Here is a 26,278-nt window from a genome sequence, read left to right on the forward strand (position 1 = left end):
AGCTTCTGTTTTTGAATGTTGGCAAACCATTTTACAAACCCACTATGTGACTCAAATCCTATCAGGGTATTAAATCCGAAATAGTGACACCAATCAGTGATGGTCTGTATTATATAACTTTGTGCAATGATGGAAATGTTCTCTAAATGAACTGTCTTGTATGTAGTGGCCATGGAATACTTGACATGGAGCCGGTCCAAAGTCAGTAGTTGAGCTTAAATGTAAATACCCATGGGTGGCTAGTGTCTGACAAACTGAGGGTGCCAGTCTGAACATATTACTCTTTTCACACACACACACACACACACACACATAGCATGTAAATGTCAGAGGGCCAATGGATCTTTTAAAGGGTCACAGGAAACTGTGGTTAAAGAGAGACGCCTCCTCCTACCCCCAGCCCCAAATGCTGTGGTACTCTCTGTTCACCTCCTTTACCTTTCTAACATCCTCAAGAAAAGGTCAGTGGGCTGTGCTTCTTGCCCTTGCAGTAAGGAAGTCGGGACATAGCATAGATGCAAGTACCTTTCTATAAAGATCATTTTCAGTTAACAAATTAAGATGATGAGCCTGGTACACACAAGCATTGAGGAGTATCTTAGGGTTTTACTGCTGTGAGCAGACACCATGACCAAGGCAACTCTTATAAGGACAACATTTAATTGGGGCTGGCTTACAGGTTCAGAGGTTCAGTCCATTATCATCAAGGCAGGAGCATGGCAGCATCCAGGCAGATGGTGCAGGAGGAGCTGAGAGTTCTACATCTTCATCTGTAGGCCACTAGGATAAGAGTCACTACTCCTTAAAGTGACACACCTACTCCAACAGGATCACACCTATTCCAACAGGGCCATATTTTCTAATAATCTAATAATGCCACTCCCTGGGCCAAGCATATATAACCATCGCAAGGGCATAATGAAAGCAAGACAGCCATAGTTCTACAGAGTATATATAACATAGTAGACCAATCAGGGAGGGCTTCCTGCAGTGAATGACTGGTAGAAACGGAGGGTAAGATTAGTAGGGTAAGCCAAGCAGGGGAATGTGGCTATGTAAGAGGTCCGCGTTAGCTGGCAGAGGACAGAAGGAAGTAATGCTCTGTGACCTTGTACGACCCCTTCTAGTTGTCAGGGAGATGGGGGTCTGGAGGAGGGGATCCAGTGTTTGATGGAGCCAGTTTTCCTCTGTTGATTTTTCCATGGGGATAAGAAGTGCTATATTTGAAACTAGAAAAGTGTCAACTGTTGGTAAAGAGGTGTGGAAACACAGTACTGTGGGGATGAAGTGCTCCCTTGATTGTTAATCGAGCTTCGAATGGGGTGAGCAGCTCCCAGATGCAAAGAGAGCCCAGGAAGGGAGGGGCATGCTCCTGCCCCCTCCACTGCATGCTGCTGATGTTGCTACCATTGTCAGACTGCAGCTTCCTCAGGCTTCTGGGGTAGATGGAAGACCAGGAACTCACAGCATCTTCTAACCCTTCAGCAGTAGATTGGGGATGCTCAGCCATCAGGTCCGCTTGGGCATACAGCTGGTCCCTGATGGACTAGCCAGCTCCTATCCTGTAAGCCAAGCTAATTAAGCCTCTTTTACAATGCTTATTTATTTTATTGTTTCAATTCCCTGAAAGAATCCTGACTAATAAACTTCTCAAACACAAATGTCTTGAGGTAAGTGGCTTAATGTCCTTTGTGTTCACAAGGCAAACAAGATACAAGTTGAGTCAGGGGAGTGGGGAAGAAGAGATTGGAAAGGGGATGGGACAGGGAATGGGGACTGCTGACAGGCTGCTTACTCATGATGTTTGCCATGGCCGGCTTGGGCTCACTGGTGTTGAGCCAGCATGTCATGAATGAAGGTGACATACCTTTAGCAGTGCTACAGTTGGGCTCCCTGCCAGACACTGCTGGCTTCCCATAGAGTGTTTCAGAGGTAGGCTTGTTCCCTGTGGAAATTACCTGGAAGCCTTTGCGTAATTTCCCCCACAGCTTGCCTACATTCTCTTCCCACGCTTTTTTTTGTTTTTGTTTTTTAATATTCCATGGAGAATTAAGAAGTTCCCTCAACCAAATGATCAGGAAAGCTGATGACACAAACTGACTGGGTTTCTCCTCTAAGTGATTGTGTTCTTTCATTTTTAAGGCTTGATTTTTGTTTCTCCCCTGAGTGTCTATGGGGAGAGCGATAAAGCACTTTCTCACCTCCTAAGTTAACCTCCATCCACAACGAGGCACAGGATCTCAGAACAGAGGAGGCATGTAGCCGAGGCTTGAAAGGAAAAGCAGCTTCAAATAGGTGAACTGGTAGATTAGGATATACTGATCAGCTGCAAGTAGCACCACCCAAACTCAGGCTAAAAGCTAATAAAAGTAAGGAAACATTATTATTTCATGCATATTATTTTTTTTTCAAAAAGTCTTTTTAAAAGTCTTTGTGTGGGTTTGTATGGGCACCTTTGTTCCACATCCTGTCTGTGATTAGAAGCAGCATAGATTGGCCCATGAGCTTCCAGGGACTCTCCTATCTCAATAGGATCCAGCTTCACACTTGTTGGTCTTCATACTTACTGAGCTCGTGCTTTACCCACTGAGCCACATCCTCAGAGCTCAGAAAGTCTTGAGTGTAATCAACTTCAGACTGGCTCATGCAAACGGCTCAAGGGCATCAGGGAACCAGGTTTGAAAGCTCTTTGGTATTCTTTCCATAGAAAGGGGAAAAGTTTCGTTCCTGTGTTAAAAAGAAAGTGTTCCATCAGACCTCCTTTCACATCTCATTGGCCAGAAAGGTATGAAAAGTCCATGATTTATTAGACCAATCAAAATCTACTCCGTGGGGCTGGAAAAAATATACAAAATCTTCAAAAACACATCCTGAGGGGTCCGTCAGGAAAGAACAAGCCAGATGGTTATAGATGCCACAGGAATTGTAATTAACTGCTATGTATTTAAAAGCTTCACCTCCTGACTACCATTCAAACTCACAGAAAGTTGTTAAAACTCATCTCAAATGCCATTTATTCCATGATGTTTTCCCTTAAATCTTAGATCAGAATCAATCATTTCTAACTCAAAATGCCCAGAGTCTTTGCATCGAACACATGACCTTTTCATGGTCTGACTTCTACCGACAGATTCATTTCCATTTCTTCTGAGTCTGAATTCCCTAAGAGGAATGCTCTTGTATGATTCCTTTCCATGTGCATAAATCCAGGCACTATCTCATTTACTACCTTCTCACTGAAGTTTATCACAACATGAAAGCTTGCCATGAAGCTAGGGACTGTATTCTGTTGGTTCACTATTGTATATCCACTACCTAGCACGATACCTGGCCCATAGTAGGTGCCCCAGTTAAGTATGAGTGCATAATAAGGTACTAATGCCAACCAGCTTTTGAAGTAAGGTAGAGTATTTACCTATTTGAAACACACACACACACACACACACACAAGATGGTGAACATCAGACAATGAATGACACTGGGAATAATCTAGGAGAGTCCTATTATTATCTCAGCTTATTGCTTTGAGCAGAAATTCCAGATGTGGTACAAGGAATGAGAACAGAGGTGAATATCCAGAGAGACTAGGTGAGTTATCCTGCTTAGGCAAGCATACTAGCAAGGAGAAAGCTACAAAGGAGAACCCTTACGACCTGCAGAGAATCCCCCTTGAGTATTGAAAGGCACTGATCAATGCATGTACTCAAGGCTGGAGAATGAACTATTTGCAAGATTCAGAAAAACAAGGAGTACCAGGCCAAGTGCCTGTTCCAATTAGTCAGGCTGGAAAACATGTAATTAATTGGGTACTGGGCAGAGAAGTTCAGCCCTAGACTCACCATTGCTCCCCGAAATGACTAACAAAATATAAAAGCAAAATGCTAAAGACACAACTGTAACCTGACTTCCTCCATGAGAAAATGTTCAGGAAACTTATAGGAATAAAGTAGAGAAGACACAAGGTGTGTGTGTCTGTGTGTCGGGGATGTGTGACACAACCACACGACCCCAGTGGTTCTCAACCTTCCTCAATGCTGTGACCCTTTAATACAGTTCCTCATGTTGTGGTGACCCCCAGTCATAAAATTATTTTTGTTGCTATTTCATAAATGTAATGTTGTTACTGTTATGATTTATAATATAAGTATCTGTGTTTTTCAATGGTCTTAGGGGACCCCTGTGAAAGAGTTGACACCTCATACAAAGGGTTTGAGACCCACAGGTTGATAATGACTGCAAAATTCATAGTTTGTAACATTCAATAAAAGACCTAGCAGAGAGCCAGGACTGGTGGTGAATGCTTGTAATCCCAGCACTTGAAAGGCTGAGGCAAGAGGAGCAGGAGTTAGAAGCCAGCCTGGGCTATATGGTGGCACCTGTCTCAAAAAACAAGATTAAAAACAAACAAAAATTAGTAATAGTTTCTTAAAAGGACAGATCCATGCATAATAACAATAATAGTGGGCGGCTACTAATAAAAACTGACTCAGATGTTAGAATGGGGAGAGAAAACATTTAAATGGCTATTGTCATTGTATTCAGTAGATTCAGAAGAGACTAGGAAGTAACAAAAATATACAAGTTGAAAATATAATGATCAAAACTGAAACATATGAGATGAAAAATATTCCATACAAGACTAAAGATTCCATATTGTAGAATAAACTGTTTGAACTTCATGGTGTAGCAGTAGAAACTATTCCAAAGATTCCTGAGTGAGACAGCAGACTAGTGGCAGCCTTCAGGAGATGCAGTGCAGAAGTGTCAGGATAAGAAAAAACTGGCTTTATAATGTTGAATGTGGTAGCATATGCCTTTAATTCCAGCACTCAGGAGGCAGGCACAGGTGGATCTCTGTGAGTTCGAGTCCAGTTCGGTCTGCAGAATGAGTTCTAGGGCAACTGGGGATATGTAGAGAGACTAGGTCTCAAGGAAACAAAACAAAACAAAAGAGGAGGAGAAAGAGGAGGAGAAGGAAGAATGAGGCAAGAAGAAAGAAAAAAGAAAGGAAGGAAGGAAGGAAGAAGGAAAGAAGGAAGAAAGAAAGAAGGAAAGGGAGGAAAGAAGGAATGAAAGGAAGGAAGGAAGGAAGGAAGGAAGGAAGGAAGGAAGGAAGGAAGAGCTTCATTGTGAAGAGATGAAGAAATGCACAAAAGGATAGGACAGCCAGAAAGTCCAGAGGAGAAGTGTGAAGCACTGAGAAGAATAATGAAGGCGAACACACCTCCAATCTGTGTCCCCAGAGTCAGGAGGAAAAGTAGCCTTATCCAAAGGGTAAGCCAGGCAGCCCAGGACCCGCCCACAGGACCCGCCCAAGTACCCGCCCACATTTCCCAAACTGAATTAGAAACATATGCCACAGATTGAGGAAGTTCAACACATCTCTAGCCCAAAATATTTGAAGAAAATTTTGGTAGAACATAAAATTTAATGTATATGTATGTGTGTATGTATATGATAAAAAAAAAATCTGAAAAGCAACCATATATAGTCAGCAACAGTAGTGGAAGAGTAAAATCTGAATGTAAGCTGGAAAGATCTGATTCAGCAGGTAAGAACCCTTGCTGGTCTTCCAGAGGCCCCAGGTTCAATTCCCAACACCTACTTCAAGGGGCTCACAACTGTCTGTAACTCCAGCTCCAGAGAACAAATGCCTCTGTCTTCTGTGGATACCTGCACTCATGGGCATTTACCCACATGCAGACATTTACACCACATATTATTAAAAACAATAAAAATATAAAAAACAAGCTGAGACTCAAGCAAGCAGAACACAAAGAATAATCTGTTTGCTTTCAGCTAGGATATATTATAATGCATGTGTGTGTTGCCTAAGGAGACAGAGGGATAAAGAAAAGGGGAAAGGAAAGGAATAAAGAAAGGAAGGAAGGAAGGAAGGAAGGAAGGAAGGAAGGAAGGAAGGGAAGGAAGGAAGAAAATTTGCTTTAAGGTTGTGAAGAATGAAGGAGTTAGATATCCTTGACCTGCCTTGGGGCACACTGCATTACTTATTCTGGATATATGAAATTTATAACCTGTTAGTACAGTATTAGAAAAGTTCCTTTGTTTGCCCAAAGATCCTCACTAAATCCCGTAGGTAGGAAGATAAGAACGGTTGTACTTAGCTTTGCCCCATAGACTGGAAGCCAGTTTCCTCAACCCTTGAGTCCCTGTGAATGAAGCTGGAAGATAGGGCTCCTCTGACCTCTAAGGATGATGCAAAGCCATCTCCACAGTGAGTGCTTCTCTTTACAGGGTCACTGGTGTGTTGTGCTACCTACAGCCCTTAGTGAAACTTATTAGGGATGATGATACTAGCTCTTCTGTACCGGATGCCTCAAAAATGCCTGATGATGATACTGTCAGCAAGAAGCTGACACTCGGGACTATTTTACAACAAACAAACAAACAAAAAACCAGGGTGTGGAGTGTGTATTTTTATTTATGTATGTCTTCATATATGTAAGTGTTCATGCAAGGATACCAGAAGGGGGCAGTGACTCTCCTGAAGCTAGAGTTACAGGTGAGATGCTAAAGGTGGGTGCTGGGAACACAACCAGGGTCTTCCACTGAGACAGTCAGTGCTCTTAACCACTGAGCCATCTCTCCAGCCCCCAGAACTGTTCTTGATAAACAAGAGTCATCAGACAAAGTCTACTCTTCAGAAAGGATTTCCCTCCTTTGAAAAAATGATCCATGTGGCACATGTCTATATGGATTAATGGCAAAGACAAATGAAAATGGAAACTACCCCAATCCATACCACCTAAACATAACTACTGTCTCTTAGACTTAATGCATCCCTAAGCAAATATATAAATGTATGTTTCATGAACACAGGACTCTATGACATACATTCGTCAGGCCACTGTGAACAATTCCAGCCACTACACATCTATGTCAGCGTCTTCAGGGGCTGTGCAATTCTATATCATCCTTTAACTGTCATTGGCATACGGATACCTTAAGTGAGCAAACACGAATAGGTAAATGAGAACTTAGCAAATGCACACGTTTGCAGGCACTCTGCTGAGCTGAGCTGTGCTGCCTCATGCTTTGCAGTCAGCTGCCAGCTGGCTAAGCAATCCTCCTCATTCTGACTGTGCTTACTCACAGGCCCTGGGCTGGCTGCCTGTTGACTCCAGGGAGAAGGTTACAGTGGAGACTACTGGGACAAGATGACTGTTCTGGTGAGCTGTCCCAGTGAGCTAGCTGAGGCCCGTGCTGTGGCTGTTCAGAGGAGCAGGGGCTAAGCTGTGATGCAAGCTCTTTGGCCAGCAGTTGCTGTGTGCCAAGTGCTGAGTAGGCGTGGGACAGAGAAGAGCTGAGAGCAGGGAACTCCTGTTCAAATGCTTTCAGTCGTTATCTGATTCATCTGCGATACAAATTTCTAAATACAAAATAAGCTGCCAAATTGCTGTGGAAAAAGATAAACCAACCAACTTCCTAATTTAGTGGGAAAGCCCATTCTCTCCATTTCTGATGTATCACTGTAGAGTTAGGGTGGGTTCTGGCTCCTAGCCCCATGTTCTCAGAAATAAGACTGCATACTGACATAAGATATTCTCTCTACATATCACCACGTATGGCGTGGGATTCGCACTTGAGTTGGATTATAGACACCAAAGCTTCACAGACATGAACAGGAAAAACAGGTATCTTGTAAGGGGAAGGGCTGGAGAGACAGCTCAGCAGTTAAAAGCTCCATACTGTTCCTGCAGAGTCCAGGAGTTCAGATGCTCACAGCAGCCACATCAGGTGGTTGTTTACAGTTGTCTAGAACTCCAGCTTCAGGGGGAATCCAATGCATCTGTCCCACCCTCCCCACACACATGCATGTATAACTCACCGGTTCACCAAGCTGGACTTTGAGGGTCACTACACTTTGGTTTGTTGTGGATTCTCTATCTGGGGTGAGCAGATGTGTCTGTGTTGTGTCTCCCTCGGAAAAGTTTTGCCACACAGCCTGTGTAAATACAAATTCATTATACTCTATCTCCAGATACTTTTAGAACTTTCTATTTTGAAAGATATTTTGAAATTTATTTTAATGTTATCAAGGATTTATACACAAAATTACTTTAACATTGAATTGCGGTAACTAACTAGACTACATCATCGCTGATGTAATGAGTCCTCTCCTGGGTTGCAGGGGAGAATTCCTATGCTAACTTATTATTCATGAGAGTCTCTATAAAGGAAACAGAGCTAAAGGGTGGATTCAATCAGAAAGGAGTAGGTGAGCACATAGGAGAGAGGTCTTTCAACACTAGGAGGTGCCAAGAAGGAGATGGGTGGAGTCCAGAGTCAAGGTTCAGGTAGGCGCAAATGTGTGGCTATCTAGAACAGAAGGGTATTCCCATTTGTCAATCTCTAAATTAAATCTCTAAATTAAATCTAAATTAATCTCTAAATTAAATCTCTAAAGTAAAGAATGAGGAGTGAGGTCCAATGTGAGCAAGCTAGGAGATGGGCAATTAGGAAGCTATTGTTTGAAGAGGTTTGAGAGTTGAAATGTGAGGGGATGGAATTCACCAGAGGAACTCTGTAAACCGCAAAAGCTCCAGTGTTGCTGAAGGGAAGCTTCGGGGACCTTGAGCAGGACACAGAGAACAATGGAAGGAAAGTACATTTGGCTGAGAGGAATAGGAGGCTTTGCCTAGCAGCAGGTTGAAGAATAACAGGTATCTGCATGTTTAACCCTAGATAGGGATTTGAATCCAGGTACAGGGCATTGCTGGATGCTGTGACACAGCTGCCTTAGTAATACACGTGGAGTAATGTTGCAACCGACTCCACTCTACCTGGCTTGAAACTGCCACTCCTCCGGTCTTTTGGTCAGGGTCTATAGGGAGAGAGAGTGAGGATGAGGAGAAAAGACGAAAGGAATGGAGACAAGACAGACGTTCTGATCAAGTCTCTGATCAAGTCTCTGATCAAGTCTCTTTATTTTAAGGGAAATCTAGGGTATTTATACACTTTGCCACGCCCCTTGTAGGCGCGTGGATATGACGTAAGCCTTGGAGGCGGGGCTAGCATGTGGCTAGCTGCTTTCTAGCCGCTTTCTGCTAAAGGTCAGCTCCCAACAGAGTAAGGCTAAGTAAAGGCTAGTGGCCTTTGTGTCCTAGTGGGCAAGTGCACAGACTGACAGCAGAGATGGAGCTGTGAGCTTTCTCAGGTAGTCATGTAGCTTCCTTATGTTGATGACTGAGACCTCAGGCTCCAGTATATCCAATATGGTCCCCTTCCTGAGAACTTGGGTGGGGCTCAGACACGTCACATCCAAGGACTGTCACCACCGGGGCAGAGGGAAGCAGCTTGTGGTTTGTTGTTTGCTTTTGTAATTTGTTTTTAGAAATAAAAAAACCATTAGTGTTTAAAATCAACCAACCAGTCAGCACTGCTGAAGCTAGCATGCTTGGGTTAATTGTTCTTTTTTTTTTTTTTTTTTTTCTCATTTAGACTTACTTCCTACTGTGTATGAGGTAGCACTCTCAGGCAAAGCTTGAGTAATTCCTAGGAATAAAACAATCCCTTCATTTCCCAGCAGGACTTGTTGAAGTGAGCTTATTTGTAGAAAGAGCAGGGATATGTTTTGGTTTTGTTTGTTTGTTTGTTTGTTTGTTTGTTTTTAGCATAGAGCCAGGAAAACTATAGCTCCCACCCCTTTCTCGAGTCCGGATCCACTCATGATGTTAAAAATTGCTCCAGAATCTGAAGGACATCTAGTGCTTGAACGAGATGTTACAGCGTAGCTCGTCAGTTTATCTATCCTCTAGACAAAGCTTACAACATATTTCCCCTGTCTTGCAACTTCAACTACCAACCCTGAGTTACCGGATGTCAGAGAATAAAGCTCGCTGTGAATCAGCCCAAGCAGGGTAGAGGGAGAGAGGGGTTCTCTGCACCCCCCCCCCCCCCCCCCCCCCCCCCCCCCCCGTGTCTCTGCTTCTCTGAATTGGAAGTGTCAGAAAGAAAATGGGACCCGGATGCAGAGGGAGAACCCAGCCTGAGTAAAGACCGCTGGTCACATGACCATAGTCTGCCCCTGGCTTGCTGAAGTGAAGCTGGCTTGCTCTGGCCTGTGGGTTAAGCGAAACAGGGGAGCTGAAAGGCACCAGAGGAAATCCAGAAGTATCTGAATGAGCCATTTAACTCTGACCAACAGGTGTGGTGAGGTGAGGGTTCGGGGGAAGGATGTTCTCGGGATGTGGAGAGAGTAACACTGAAGCAGGGGAGTGAGATTCTCCCCTGAGCTAACTCGGAGTACATTTTTATCCCGTTGCCTTGTGTCCCTAGATCTGCTTTCTCAGTCAATAGCATCATAACTGCCTCATGTCCAAGCCAGATCCCTAGGTTCTATCAGGTCCTCCTGTCGGTTTCAGGCCTCTTCCTACTCAGTTAGCACTGTCTCTTGCTGATAACACCACTCCCTGTCTCTAGTCTTCCCTTGTAACTCCTCCACTACTGGAGGTCTTTCTAGAGCACATGGAATCAGGCCACCCTAATTTTATTTGTTTCTTTAATTAAAACATCATTATATCACTTCCCCCTTCCCTGTCATTTCTCAGTCCCTCGTATGTCTCCTTGCTCCAACTCCTTCTATGCCTCCCCACTCTTGAATGGTTAGCTTCTTTTTCTTTGTTATTGCAACATATTTGTATGTATAAGTATGCAAAAATACATAAAAGTGACCTACGGAATCTCAGGGCTGGTCATCTTGCATAGCCAATTATGGGGCTCCTTCTTGGGAGAGACTGAGTTTTCCTTTCTCAGCAGCCTGCGGTTCTTTGTATGGTGTGAAATGCTGTGGGTTTCCCCTCCTTCTACACTAGCATGTCCATTGATAACCCCGACATTCTGGCCGTGTTTATGCACCCATTTCTAGGAGAGACTGCTTCACAGGAATCTTCCTGGCATTCTGACTCTTATAGTCTTTCTGCGTCCTTTTCTGCAATGCTCCCTGAGCCATAGATCCCCTGGGACTGGCTCCCTAGGATCTGTTAACATCTGCACTGTGTTCAGTTGTGTTTTTCTGTGATGGTCTACATTTGATGTAAAGAGGACTTTCTTTGATGAAAGATAGCAGCTTACACTTATCTGGGTATAAGGATAAGATTTAGAATACAGTAAGGAATTGCACTGGCCTAGCTAAGTGACTGCAGTAGACCCCTTCCTAAGGTCCATGACTTCACTAGCAACAGAAGTTGGTTAGCACCAGGCATAACTTACCTTCTGTTGACTGGACTCTAAATCTAATTAGATGGCCATTGGTTACCGCCAACATGTGAATACCACTATTGCACCTTTACTGATATTTTGCCATAATGATTATTGTTGTGATTCACTGGTGGTATAGCTGGGTAAGATTATTAACTGATTCCCTCCCTTGGCAAATCGCCAGGATTTTATGTTGTCATGGAAGATAGACTTCAGGACAGGAGTCTTCAGGTTGGATTCGGCTCAAATAATCTGAGTCCTGTGTCGTAAGAGTGCAGTGTCTCCAGCAATAGTGGCTTACCATCAACCTTTCAGTGGTATCCAAGGGCAACAGTAATAGTCTACATTTGTTTTGGGAGTCCCTTGAGTTACCCTCATCAACCATTTGAAAAGAGATTTCTTATGAAAGTAAACTATTCATATCAGTAAGGGATCTCATACACCAGAGTATTATTAGGCTTAGAGATCAAGGCAGGAGGAATCCAAAGAAAATATTTTCAGACACAATCTGAACGTTTATTCTACTGAACTTATTATTCAAAACGGAGAGTCTGGGTGTCAGTGTTCATTGCTGTTTTTTTTTTTTTTTTTTCCTTCTCCACAGTGAATAGTTTCTGCCCACTTTTCTGTTTTTCCTTTTGATTGACTGGAAGAACCACATTTCAGAATGATAGATATTGTTCATTTAACTCCAGCATTTACTTTCCCCTAAACTAGTTCTGTGCTGATGATTGATCAGGCTTCTCCCCCATTTAGCACCCATGTAAAACATTGCAAAAGATTGGATCTGTGGCTCGGAGAGCATTTTTTTGCAGCAATCCGTTCAAGCCGCAGCAGGCACGCCGAGTGGCACAGAAGCTCTTAATGAAAAGGCGGTGGATATTAGGATTTTATGGACTGGAAAACAGTACAAATCAAAGCACTTTGCTTACTGTTTATCTGTTTAGAGCATTTTTATTTTCTAAACCCAGCAATGCTCATCTTTTTCATGCAGCACTTTAGTTCCCTCTTTACATATTGATTTTCCTGTTCAGTGGTGTGCCCTGATGCAGTTGCAGCCCTCAGCCCAGGAGATGAGTGAGCACAGGAACTGGGCAGTTGCAGTCTGTTCTCAGCCCCAGATTCTTCCATTCAGAGGAGGGAGAGCTCAGGGCTCACCCTACAAAAACAAAACACCCTGAGCCAGTCCTTCCCCTTGTGGGTTTTCCTCCTGAGCCTGTAGGCTAGGCCTTTTGCAATAGGAAACTCTCAGCATTGACACACAAAGTAGTGTCTCCCTTTAAACACTGGGAGTCTCCTATTGTATTCCAACAGACAAGGAAGGCTCCAGCAAAAGCCAAACGCACCAGGGGTCCAGTAATTATTTTCTATGAAGGAACAGATAATATTCATAAACAAAATTTCAAGTCAATTGTTTGTTTAGTCACATACTGTCTCTATCAAACTCATGGCAATAGATATCACCTTAGTATTATATGAGGCCATGTTGCAGTAAAACCATCCTCACCAAAAGAGACAGGGAGAGAGATCACACTTGGGATCCCTTATCTGTGGATTCCATATCTATGGATTCAACCACCTGAGGATGGGGTCCAGGGGATGCGACTGTATTGAACATGCTTGGGTTTCTTTTTCTTGTCTTTATTCTCTATGCAATATAACAACATAGCAACATTTAGGATACCATTAGGGTACCACAGGCCGATTGACACAGTGGACTTAAAGTATATGGGAGGGTGGACCTAGGTTCCATGAAAATACAGCCCCGTTCTGTTAAGGACTTGTGTATGTAAGGACTGGGGTATCTGACGGAACTCCCAGAAGCAGTTCTCCTTGGATAATGGCAGGCACCTCTGTGGCAGTTTGTGGGATATGTTTTCTGACCACTGGTTTAAACTGGAAGGGAAGAGGACAAGCATATATGGTACAAAGATTGAGGGAACTGTTGTTCCCTCAGAAGATTGGGGTGCAGAGGAGCAGTCTGTGTTTTGAGAAACTGAGGTCCTGCCTTTTCTAATAAGCAAGGCTTGATCATTGTCCTCAATATACTGACGGAGTCAGGCAACGGTGAAAAGCAGAGAAAGGATATTTACTTAGTGTGGTAATACTGGGAAGAAGAAGAAGAAAGAAGTGCAATGACCTCCAACCCCATTTCCAGGCACTGTTGTGGGGTCTAGGCTTCAATAGAGGGCCGGAGGAACGGAGAGACAGGCAGCCCTGGTTAAGATACTGCCTCACTCACAATTGTCTGACAGTCTGTCCTTCAAGGAAATCTAATATGTTGTCAGCACTTACGAGAATATTTTTTTCCTGGGAAACGAGTCCCTCCTGACACCAGGGTTTTGTTCCTTCTCCTCCTATGTGAGATTCCTTAAAGAAACTAATCCCTAGGGACCAGTTGCTCCAACAGTCTGACAGCCAGGGGGAGGGGCAGACACAACTCTCTTTAGTTTAGCATATATTTGCTTCTGATGCCTACGGTGTGTCTCTAGTATTGTGGATTTAGGGAGACAAGAGTAAAGGAAGAGCCCCGTGACTTCCTTCTCCGACCCCCTCCAAAGTCTTTCTGTCTGACTTAATCTGGGCATCAGCAAGGGCAATGGGAATGAAGTTGGCATCTCAGAGCACAGAGCAGTGACATGGTGTAAAGATTGGCATAGGGCACCACACTGGGGTGGGGACAGTGACAGTAGGAACAGGAAGTGCCTGAGGACTAACTTCCTAAAACTCCTTTCTGGGGAATGTGGGAGATGGGACATGACAGTGAGAAGCAGCCTGGAGCAGCAGCAACCACACTCCTGGGCTCTGGTTCTTCTCTCTGACTTTACTCTGAAGCACCCTTTTCCCAACAACAGATCTATAATCTAATTCAGGGCAGGGAGATGCAGGCTCAGTGCTTTTATTCAGTGCTAAGAAAGCCGAATTCTTCTGGCAGAGCCAAAGTCAGGAGCTCACGGCCAACTAGGAATGCAGGAATCCTCCCAGAGGCAGACCTGTGTTCAGTTAACATGAGGGAAAGCAGGCAGGGAGTCAGGGAAGCAAGGGTGTATACTGTCATCAAGCCTTGGATCAAGCTGCACCAGCAATAACACCTCCATCTCTCTGTTATGCAAGTCAGTTTGCGCTCTCTCTTTCCCCCACCAAGGTTGATTGTCTGTTTCTAGCAACAGAAAGAATCTTGGCTGAGAGACAAAGTAGATTTGCTTCTGTAACCCAGATCTGACTACCCCTACAGTGGAGTGGGTATCAGATGAAGTTCTTCTAGTCTCCAAAGCATGCATGAAACCCCAGCTTCTTCTGTGTGCATGGCTGATGCACATAACCCCAGCTTCTTCTGTGTACATAGTTATTTTCACACGTGCATGTGGCTGCATTCATGCACAATTTTTAATGCTAGTATGCACATTTCTCAGATGCAGAAAAAAATAATTTCTTTCTTGAATACCTACATGACACAGACCTCACTTGTCACAAAGACAGCACCTTCCTAGGTAATTACATAGGTCTGTGAAGATAACCATAGCAACCTGGCAGGCTCTGAGGCATGATGTCATGCAGGTCGCCCTGACTGGGGAGACGCTGATGTTAATATAGTCTCTGCCTAGGTCCTGGTAACTTTCATTTGGTTCAACTGCTCTTTTAGACAGCATCCCCTGCTAGTTAGTAGTTGCCAAATTTTTAATTTTATGGACCAATAAAATGTCCAAACAGAAACAGCAACACAGAAATGTCAGGTTTTTTTGTTTTTCTAAGTGAGAGCATTTAACAAGAGATAAAACAACCAAACAGCTATTGCTAGCATTCCATCGTTGAAATAAATACATGGCTTTAGGGACTCTGGCTGGCTAGACATTGGGGCAGAGCCAGGCCTTCCACGAGAGGGATACAAAGGGACTGAACGGAGCTCTCCATTGCCAAGCCAAGCTCCCTGCAAGCACAGGCTGTGTCCACGTGGGTGAAAATGTATGAATATTCATCTTCATACAAAGGAATTTCCTGCTGGCCATGCAGCCACAGGGTCATGCCTGCCTAGAAGGCACAGCCTTTCTAACCTGCACGAAACTGAGCTGCCAATGGCTCTGCACTGTATTATTCTGCTTTTTTGTTTAAAAACAAACAAACAAAAAAAAAAAAAAAAAAAAAAAAAAAAAAAAAAAAAACAGTTCCTAGGACTGAGCTTTAACCAGTGCCCAACAATTACACGTATGCCTTCCATGGATGCTACATGGTTATGGGAACTCCATCATGAGCCATTTCTGGTCTGCAAGCTTTTAGTAGGAAACCATAAGGCTAGCCCAGAGCAAACTGTGAAATCACACAGAATGGATTTCCCCCCCCCCCCCCCCACTGGTTCCCAAATGGAAGGGACTAGGGAGCAAGATGAGCAAAGTCTCTTCTGCTTATTCTCTTCAGGGGACAGCCAGGAAACCAGCCAGTGCAAATGTCTGCTATGTGCCAGGTAAGTCTCTAAACATTAAAAGATTATCTCATCTAATTCAGTTTCAAATGCTGTTCACCATGAACTGTCTCTCTTGTTTCTCTAACAGGGCTCTCGGTGGCCTGGTATTTGCCTATTAAGCTAGACTGACTGGCCAATCTGGTGCAGGAACCCTCCTGTCTCTCTCTTCCTAGTGCTAGGCTTATAAGGGTAAACCATCATACTTGACTTTTTTATGTTGGTTCTGAGAAACAGACTTTAAGTTCCATCTTTGCACAATAAGCAGCAAGCTCTCTCCCTAAGCCCAAACACTGTATATCCCCTTTCACACCCGGATTCTTTTGCTCAGCCTTGTCTGTGAAACCTGCTGGACTCGTCCTGTGAAGTGCCCTCCTTTCTGCTTATCTCATATTTTCAGATGCTGCTGTAAAGGGGTAATAACTTTTGGGACTGTGTGGGACTGTGTGTCCTGAGTGGTCTGTGATCTGAGTTCCCTCTTGATTAATCTCAGCTGAGGCATTTTGGCCTGAATAAAGCAAAGGGAAGCAAGAGGCTCCCAGGACCCAATGGGGATGACATTAGCTGAGATGCCCAACAGCAAGGAGATAGAACCTGAAGAGACAGAGCACCTCCAGTAGCTAGACACTGCCCCCAATTGAGGTACGGGGACACTCACCTATCTTAAAATCTTTAGCCAGAATTGTTCCTGTCTAAAGGAAATGCAGGGAGGAAAATGGAGCAGAGACTGAAGAAAAGGCCACCAGAGACCACCCCACTTTGGGATCCATCCCATGTGCAGATACCAAACCCTGACACTATTGCTGATGTCAAGAAGTGCTTGCAGACAGAAGCCTGGCATGGCTGTCCCCTGAGAGGCTCTGCCAGTAGCTGACTAAGACAGATGTAGGTACTCACAGCCAACCATTAGACTGAGCCTGGAGACCCCAATGGAAGAGTTGGGGGAAGGACAGAAGGAGCTGAAGAGGATTGAAATCCCATAGGAAAAACAACAGTGTCAACTAACCATACTCCTCAGAGCTCCCAGGTAGTAAACCACCAACCAAATAGTATACATGGGTTGGTCCATGGCTGCTGATACATATTTAACAGAGAACTGCCTTATCTGGCATCAGTGGGAGGGGATGCACTTGGTCCTGTGGAGGCTTGATGCACCAGAGAAAGGAGATGTTAGAGGGATAAGGTGGGAGTGGGAGGGGGAAGGGTGGAGGGTTTGTGGAGGGGAGATGGGGAAGGGGTGACATTTGAAATGCAAACAAATAGTAATCAATAAAAACATTTTAATATTTTTAACAAATAAAACAAAACACCAAAATACATACTCTTTGGGAAAAGAAAGGAAGAAAAAACTTGAGCTCCTTCTCCATGACTTCATCCCAAGGCATGGATAGACAGTAGGAAGATAAGACTAGAAGATGAATCAGTGGGTAAAATGCTTACTTTAGAAACACCAGAATCTGAGTTCAAATCCCAGGACCTGTGTAAAAGATGAATGTGGCTGCAGACATTTCTGTAAGTCCAGGGCTGTGAGGGTTAGAGACAGGATAACCACTGGTGTCTTCTGGCTGCCAGCTGAGTTCCAGGCCCCTGAAAGATCAAGAGGAACCAGTACTATGGGCTCTTGGCATCTTGGATCTAGGGAAGACATAGGATATGATGGCAAATCCCAGCCTTCCACTGCTAACTGAAGCAGTGTCATGTGGCCCTCTCTAACAACTGAAGCAGTGTCGTGTGGCAGGTACTTAGTAAATATTTGTGAACAGTAAATGGACCATAAAGAGAAACCACTGAATGAATGAAGGAAGTAGTTTTCATGGAGTGATTTCCTCCTTAGTTTGGCTCAGAGCTTGGCCCTGGAATCCTGGGATCAGCATGACCACAGTGGCATAGACTTCAGGCTTCTCACCTAAAGCATCTTTGCAGGCAGAAAACATCTGCAGAAGTGTCATAGGCTTTTGGTGATTTTAGACAGTAGACCAGAGTCAGAACTCTTCAGAGGTGGGAGAGAGAGAGAGAGAGAGAGAGAAAGAGAGAGAGAGAGAGAGAGAGTCACTGAAGGAGCCAACCATAATTACTGTTGTGAATCCTGTTTGTTCTTTTAAAATCTCGTGAGGGGCTGAAGGGAAGCTAGGGGTTAAGAGTACTTGCTGCTTTTGCAGAGTGCTCTTAGTCACAGAACCTATGTTAGGAGGCTCATGACCAATTTAACTCCAGTTCCAGGGGATCTGACTCCCTTTTCTGGTCTCCACAGACACCTGTACTCATGTACATCTCTCCACATATATATAATTAAAAACAAAACAAATTAAAAAAACATACTGAGGCCAAAGCAGATGATAGATGCTATATTAAACACTTTAAATGTATAATTTCACTTAGTGCTCACAAGTGAATCACATGCTTCACTTTACAAATAGGTGGCTGCAGGGAGTGAGGGGTGGGGTAGAGACATGGCTCCATTTGTAAAATATTTGCAATCAGAAAGATCTGGGTTTGATCCTCAGAACCCATATAGAATCCTGGGTATGTGGTGTGTGATTGTAATCCCAGCTCTGGAGATATGAAGACAGACAGATCCATGGGCCCCGTGGTCTGCTAACCTAGCCCAGTCATGATCTCTAGCCAGTGAAACACCTTGTATTTGGGTGAATGGCTCCTGAAGAATGATCCCCAATGTTGATCTCTGTCCTTTAAACACATGCACACATGTATACCTCCATCCACAGGCAAACATGCACATACAAGTGTGTGCATACCATAAACACAAAAGTGAGGTGGCTATTTCTTGAGAAAGCATCCTGCCTAAGTGTGATGATTATGCCATATATCAACTTGACTGTACTACACAATGTCCACTTTTAAATTTCCATTTTGAATGGATATCATTCTGGTGGTTTCTGTGAATGTGTTTCTGGGTGAAACTGTGATGGTTTGGATGAGAATAACCCCAGAATCTCATATATTTGAATGTTAGTTCCCCAGCTGGTGGAACTATTTGGGAAGGAGTAGGAGGCGTGGTCTTGTTGGAGGAGGTGTGTCACTGGGCGTGTCATTCCCAATTAGCTCTCTTTTTCTGCCTTGTGTCTGTTGTCTCAACATGTAAGCTCTCAGCTACTTCTCTAGTACCGTGCCTGCCTACTGCCATGTTCCCTGCCATGATGGTAGGGACTCACTCTCTGAAACTATAAGCTCTCAATAAACTCTTTCTTCTATAAGCTGCCTTAGTCAGTGTGCCTTAGCATAACAACAGAAAAGTAACTAAGATAGACTGCCATTAAAAATCAGTAGCCTAGGTAAAGAAGACTGCTTCCTTCAGTGGTTGGGTCTTGCACAAGGGTTTAAGATACAAATAGAAGACAGAGGCAGAGGGAAAGTTTGCTCTTTGTGCTCAGCTGACTTTGGGCTGAGACATTGGTCCTCTTTAGGCTTTGAACAGGCAGATACCTGGATAGATGGAACCTCTCCTCAATGCTTTCCTGTGTCCCTGCTTACTGACTGCAGATCTTAGGATTTGTCTCTCTTAAATTCATGAGTCAATTCTAGATAGAGGAAAGGATAGGTGTGTGGATGGATGGATGGGTGAGCAGATGGATGGATGTGTGAATGGATGGATGAATGGGTGGGTGGATGGATGGATGGATGAATGGATAGATAAATGGGTGTTTGAGTGGATGGATGGATGAATAGGTGGGCAAATGGATGGATGGATGGATGGATGGATGGATGGATGAATGGATGGATGGATGGGTCTGTGAATAGATGGATGGATGGATGGATGGATGACTGGATGTATGTATGGATGTGTGAATGGATGGATGGATGTGTGGATGGATAGGTAAATTGGTGTGTGAATTGATGGATGGATAAATGGGTGTGTGGGTGGATGGATGGATAGATGGTATTGGTTTCTGTTTCCTTAAAAGGCTAGATTAAATCATTGAAATCACACCACCACATGATAGCATGGTAAACTTTTTTGTCTTTGCACACACCATTCTGAGATCCCCACTTTCCATAGCTATTAAGGTTCACTTTCTATGATGGTGATATAACATGCCAATTATTCCCTTCTTGACTTATATTATAGACAGTACACAGGTGTGGCACATAAATCTTGCCATATAAACCTAAAGGGGGTTTTCTGGAGGATATCAGGAAAGGATTTTTTTTCTAAAAGAGTCAAGAGTAACACACTGGAGGACATGTTCTCTCTGGTTCAGTGAAGGACTGTGTCTGCCTGGTGTTGGAAAGACATCTTGCAACCCAGGGGGAGACTGATTCTATGCAGAGACAAGTAGAATAGAAAGAAGGAAAGATGGATAGAGAGAAAGAGAGAGGGGGAAGGAGGGAGGGAGGGAGAGAGAAAAAGAGAGGGAGAGACTGATTAATGATACTATGAAAGAGCTGCCTAAATAACCTATCCTACAATCACCTTGCTTTGAGATTTATGTGAGCCACGAGGTAACTTAACTGTTTAAGTCTATTTTTAATGAATGAGTTTCCTCTCTCCCTCCTGCTCCACTTCTCTTCCTATTATGTTGTTTTTGTTTTATTTTGTTTTCTTCTTTTCTTCTTAGGATGCAGTATTGCTGAGTGGTCAAGTTGGCTTTGCAGTCGTACCTCAGTCCAGTGTGGGATCACAGGTGTGTGTGTGTGTGTGTGTGTGTGTGTGTGTGTGTGTGTGTGTGATATCTGGGTGTTTTCCCATTATTTATTCCTCTCCTGAGTACCCATTTTAACAGTAAGACATTTTACTACCCATGTGATCATTTAACCAGGCAACTGCTAAGATATTAAGACCCCACACATATACAAATATATATATATATATTCTTCTCTGAAGGCAACACATGCTGTTTTAAAGAACTGAAGCAGAGCCTCCAGCACACATAGGCCACTGGGATCTGCTTTGCAGATGTTTATAGTGTTGTTAGTGTTCTACACAGATGATGTATTTCTGATCTTGCACTGATGTTGATGACTTCTAAGTTCTAGGAACATCTGGGCTGGCCCATCACCCTGCTTGAGCTAACGGTGTTTGACACAAGCAATCCCGTTCATGGTGGCCCCATGCCCTGCTTACACCAGCCACAATCCAGGAAGTAATGTCATGCTTGGGTTTTAGCATAAACTTCAAATCACATGCACACTAACGTTGCTTCACAAGTTAGAAATTACCACGTCTGGCTCATTGGCATTTACTTCTGGGGACCATTTCAATCAGATTAATCCGTTCATCTAAATAATTTTCCACTCACTTCACAGCATCAGAACTCACCAATCCATTCTCTCCTGATGCTCCCAACCTCCCTTCTAGTTGATGGTGATACGAGATTAATTATTACCTGGAGTTTTGCAGACTAGGCCCTAATGGGCATTCAAGGAAATCCAAATAACAAGCAACATCTACCTCATCAGAGCATGAGGAAGGCAAGGAAGAGCAGGGCCTATGGAGAGATAGGTGTCTTTCCATTTCTGAGATGGCTGCTGGAGAAAGGGAATCAGATTAACACACAGTGGCCCGAGTGTTAATCAGAGGCAGCTTCTTGGTGCCTGATAACAATGAAGGTTTGTTTGAATTATTTATATGTGTGTGTTCATATACTATGGGAGTCCATGCCGTGAGTGTGCGGGTGCCCACAGAGGTCAGAAGAGAACACTGGATTCTCTGGAACTAGAGTTATAGGTGATTGAAAATTGCTTGACATGGTGCTGGGAATGGAGCTCTGGTCTTTTAGAAGGGCAGTAATTGCTCTTAACCATTGAGCCACCCAGCCTCAACAGCAAAGGTTTATTTCTCACTCACATTCCATGCTCACTGTGGGCCAGATGAGGGTCTGTTCCAGGGCTGCTTAAGTTGGAGAGCCAGGAATTGGAACATACTCTGGAATATTGCCAGTCACTGCAGAGAAGAGAACACAGGGTTTCTCAGTACATGGATGGTAGGTTTCTACGTTATTTGTGATAGGGAAACAATTTCTGCTCACCTGTCATTGTCTGTGTGTGAGATCTGTTTATCACAAGTCTACTAGAACTGAAGCCTAGAGATGGAAAAACAGACAGACACTGAAATAGATCAGATAATCCTGGAGAAGCCAAAGTCTTCCATGTAGGCAGGCAAAATCTTTCCTACCGCACAGAACAAGTCAAATTGACACTCTTTGCACATGCGGAAATACCCAGTCCCCAAAACTGACCGCACTTAGGCAAATGTATCCAGATGCTGAGGGGAGGTAGGTTTGAGACTTACGCTGAGGTTTGCTCCCGTATGCTATGACCTGGGCCCTTCTGCAGAGCCTCATGTTGCAGAAAATTTATCCCCAACAAAGATATTAGAGAAAAAGAATTGACTTAGAAACTGGAACATTTATCTTACCAGAGTATGGTTTGCACAGTGTGAACCTAATTTCTCTGAACCTCGGTTTCCTTGTGTTGGAGTTTGCTTCCTATTGTGGCCATAAAACACCATGACCAAAGCAAATTAGGAAAGAAAAGATTTATTTGTTGTATATTTCCTAATTACAGTACATCACTGAGGAAGTCAGGGCAGAAACACAAGCCGGGCAGTAAGCTGCAGGCAAAAACTGAAACACAGAGCATGGAGGAAGGGTACTTCCTAGCTTACTCTTCTCTGCTGCGCAACTAGCTTCCTTATACATCCCAGGATTGGCTGCCCAAGGGTGGCACAGCCCGCAGTAGACTAGGCCTCCTTCATCAATTCGCAAACAGTCATACTCGTAGGCCAATGATAGGAAATTCCCCAATTGATGTTCCCTCTTCCTGTGCATGCCAAGTTGACAGAACAGAATAGTGCTCACACCTTGCTAATAAACTGATACATTTATCTTGCCACACATTTATCTTACTGATCACAGATACCCACTAAACAGATGCTGATGAGGGCCAGAGGGATGAGATCAATATACAAGGAACTAATTTAGATGGTAATACAGTACTCTGGAAATGTAAGGAATTCTAACTATCAAGCCAGCCAAGAGGGCTCTGCACACAGCACTTTCTGACCTCTTGTTGAGCTGCTGCATGTCAACAGATGACTCCAGTTCAACCCTTACCCAAGCTAACTGCTAATTTAGATTTAAACTGCTCCCAACTCACAATTAGAATTCAAGTCCTGGAACTCCATTAGAGATGCATAAGGCTACATTTTCCTTCACTGAAATTAATCAGCTGCAAATGATTAAATTACTATATATAGTGGGAAACACAACAAAGCTGTAATTTTTATATAAATTCCAGAATGTTCCATTCTTTTCCTTCAGCGCTGACACTGGACTCTTCCCTCCATAGTTGCTTTGCCTTCTATAAAATAAAAATTTAAAAACCCATTGCTCTTCAAGTGTTTCAGAGTCAGTGTTTAATATTTAATATGATTACTATTTACAGTTTGTTGTGGGCTTGTCTGCTAATTGTGGCGTTAAGCCACACCTCCTCCATCATCTTTGGGGGCTGAGAGATGTTGGTTCAGAACATTGTGGGAGAAAGTATCAATTAAAATTCAGCTCCATTGGGCACATGAGTCTTTTCTGTTGTTTGTTTGTGGTGCCCTGCATCTCTGGAGACAACAGTTGCCCTCGCTGCCCCTCTAATTGCAAGAATAGATGGAGGTTCTGCAAGTTTCTCTGCAAGGATGTAGCTAGCCTGTGGTGAAATTACAGCCTGGCTCAACTGCTAAGTGTGTGTGTGTGTGTGTGTGTGTGTGTGTGTGTGTGTGTGTGTGTGTGTATGTGAGAGAGAGAGAGAGAGAGAGAGACAGAGAGAGAGACAGAGATACAGAGACAGAGACACAGAGACAGAGATACAGAGACAGAGACACAGAGGGTGAGGGGATCATTCTTGATCATGTGTCCCTCTGGAGCATGCAACCAGCTGATGGAGAGAAGGTGCCAACTTAGGATAGACCTTGGACTACCTGAGGGGTGACCAATGCTTAAATTTTGCACAACAGCTACCTCATCTGGCTACTGCCTGGTCAGAATACTGAGCTGAGAGTCAGAAAACATGACATTGTCCATGACAGTACCCAGGCAACTGGCATAATTGACCTCTCTGAGTCTTAGCTCTCTGATGTATACACACTCAATTCTTCATCCTTGTTTTTCTCATGAATCTGCCCCAAATTCATGACCACCCCTTTAACCAAGATCTTGGGATCCATGATTAAACCTGGCTACACTGGAGGCTGACTGAGTAATCCCTGTTTTGAGGTACACACAGCATGGCATGTTCCCACCCCAAGAGCTCACAACTTAGGAGCTATCTGCTTACGCCTCTCTTAGCCTCAGCCAGGCCTACTTTATAGCATCCTGGTGTGCACCTCAGCTCTTTTCCCACTCTCACTGGGAAGAAGCTCTCTCCTGGATGTTTGGGATGTGAGGCTCCTGAATATCTTTAACGACCAGGACCAGGAGCCAACCATTGCCATTTTTATGCTGTGTGGTCCTCCCAGACTTTGGAGGACCTCTCAACCAAATCACACATTCTCTATTGGCTAAGGATGACATATCCGTAAAAGGGGCATTCACTCTGCCCACTGGACAAAAGGACAAGCAGATGGGGGTGGGACTGGACCCCACACTTCTGTTTAGTAGAGCACCAAGTTATTAATTAAGGCAACACTTCTGTAGTGGTTGGTCAGTAACCACTACCAAAGAGCCCTCTGTGTTCCTGTCTCAAGCTCCTCCCTTGAATCACCAGGACTCCATGACAGTTCAATAAAAGCAGTTACCAGAAGCTTGTACCTGCACTAGGCCAGTTTTCTTTCTGATTGGCTGCTTTCCTGTGCTGTTGGTTGGTTAGTTTAAAGATCATCTGATCCTTCAGGCTTACCAGTCTAAGAGATATCTTTCAGCTAGCCACTTCAAAGGTCTCAAAAGCACACTGAGACTTTTCAAAAAGGTTACTTCACAGCCAAAGTCCCATTAGGTGACCACTTTCCTTGATGAACTTTCCCCTCAGTCAGGGAGCTCCAGCTTGGAGATCCATTACCCTCTCCCTGATGCTTTCAGCAAAGAAGGCCACTTGGCACGTCATCTCTGTTGCTCATGGCCAGGAACTATGCTAAGTGTGACAGATACTGGATTTGGGTGATCTGGTTAGCACACTAGGAAGAGGCAGGGCTGGGATTGAAATGTAGGTGGAATGAACACACACACACACACACACACACACACACACACACACGTTGGTCCATCTGGTGTGTACTCTCACACAGGGAGCGCTTTGTTGTTGCTGTTCTTCTTATGGGATTTTTACTATTGTGATTATCCAGGAAATGTGTGTATGAGAGAGAAAAAAAGAAAAGATAGAAGAGAAAGGAGAAGAGGAGAAGGAGGAAGAGGAGGAGGAGGAGGAGGAAGAAGGGGAGGAAGAGGAGGAGGAGGAACAGGAGGAGGAGGAGGAGGAGAGCTGCCAGCTGAGAGAGAGGTACTCCTGTCAGTGTATATGGTTCCTTCTGATCATCTGCTTTGGTTTTATTTTGCCAAAGATTTAATTTAATTTTGATTGTGTATCTGGGTCTGGGTATGTGTACATGTATGCATGTGTCTAAAGAGCTCAGAAGAGAGAGTCAGTCCCCACCCAGAGCTGGAGTTACAAGCAAGATGACCCACCTGGTGTCATCTTGCTTGTAACTTGGGTTATCAACTGAACTTGGGTTCTCTGCAGGAGCACAGAGTGCTCTTAGCCTATGAGCCATCTCTGCAGTCTGTGACTCCTCCAACTGAGATTGGCCACTATTGTGTTTTATGGCTGGGATTCATTTCAGTCAGAATCCACCCTCTGAGTGCAGTTGCAGCCAGTGCTTGGCTGAGGTGTCTAGATCACAAGTTGAGTAAAACCATGTAAGAAACAGAAAGAAAAAGTCACTGTATATAGGCAGGTAGACCCTGCCAGCATCTCTCTGCAGATGAGATGTTTTTATCCTTCCTTCAAATATCTTCCCTCCCTTTTCCCCTCCCTCCCTCCATCCCTCCCTCCCTTTTCCCTCCTTCTCTTTCTTCTTTCCCATATCCTCCTCCACTCCCTCCTTCTTTCCACACCTCTCCAGTCCATTACTCCTCTTTCCATTCTGTTCTTTCTCTTTCTTTCATCTTTTCAGTGCCTTTCTTGTCTCTCCATTCCTCTTCCTCTGAGTTGGAAAAGAAAAAAGGGAGGAAGAGTCCTGTCTCACTCACTCATTCCTTCCCTCTCATTTTTCTCGTGAACCTTTGTCTCAAATGCACGACCACCCCTTTCACCAAGGAGATCACCCCTTCCTCTTCATGCCTTGCCTTTCCCTTCTGTCTTCCTCTCCCCTAATCTTCTTTCTCTCTGCCCCACTACCATCGCCACATAAAAAGGGACTGGAGGCCTACTGAAATAAACAAGATAGATAACAGGAAAAGTCCAGAACATTCTCTATCTTCTAAGGTTAGTGGGCCTGGATAGACATGCACCATTCTGGTGGGATCTAATGGTTTCCCTTCCTCTCCTTTGGGATGCTTCTCTTGGAGGCAGATAGATTTACAAACAAAGTTGAAATGATCCCATAGTGTGGTCTCTCTAAGGGTCCTGGCTGGACTAAGGCTGAGCCTTGGCTGTGTG

Source organism: Arvicanthis niloticus, chromosome 2 (genome assembly GCF_011762505.2).
Source record: "Arvicanthis niloticus isolate mArvNil1 chromosome 2, mArvNil1.pat.X, whole genome shotgun sequence".
Lineage (NCBI taxonomy): Eukaryota > Metazoa > Chordata > Mammalia > Rodentia > Muridae > Arvicanthis > Arvicanthis niloticus.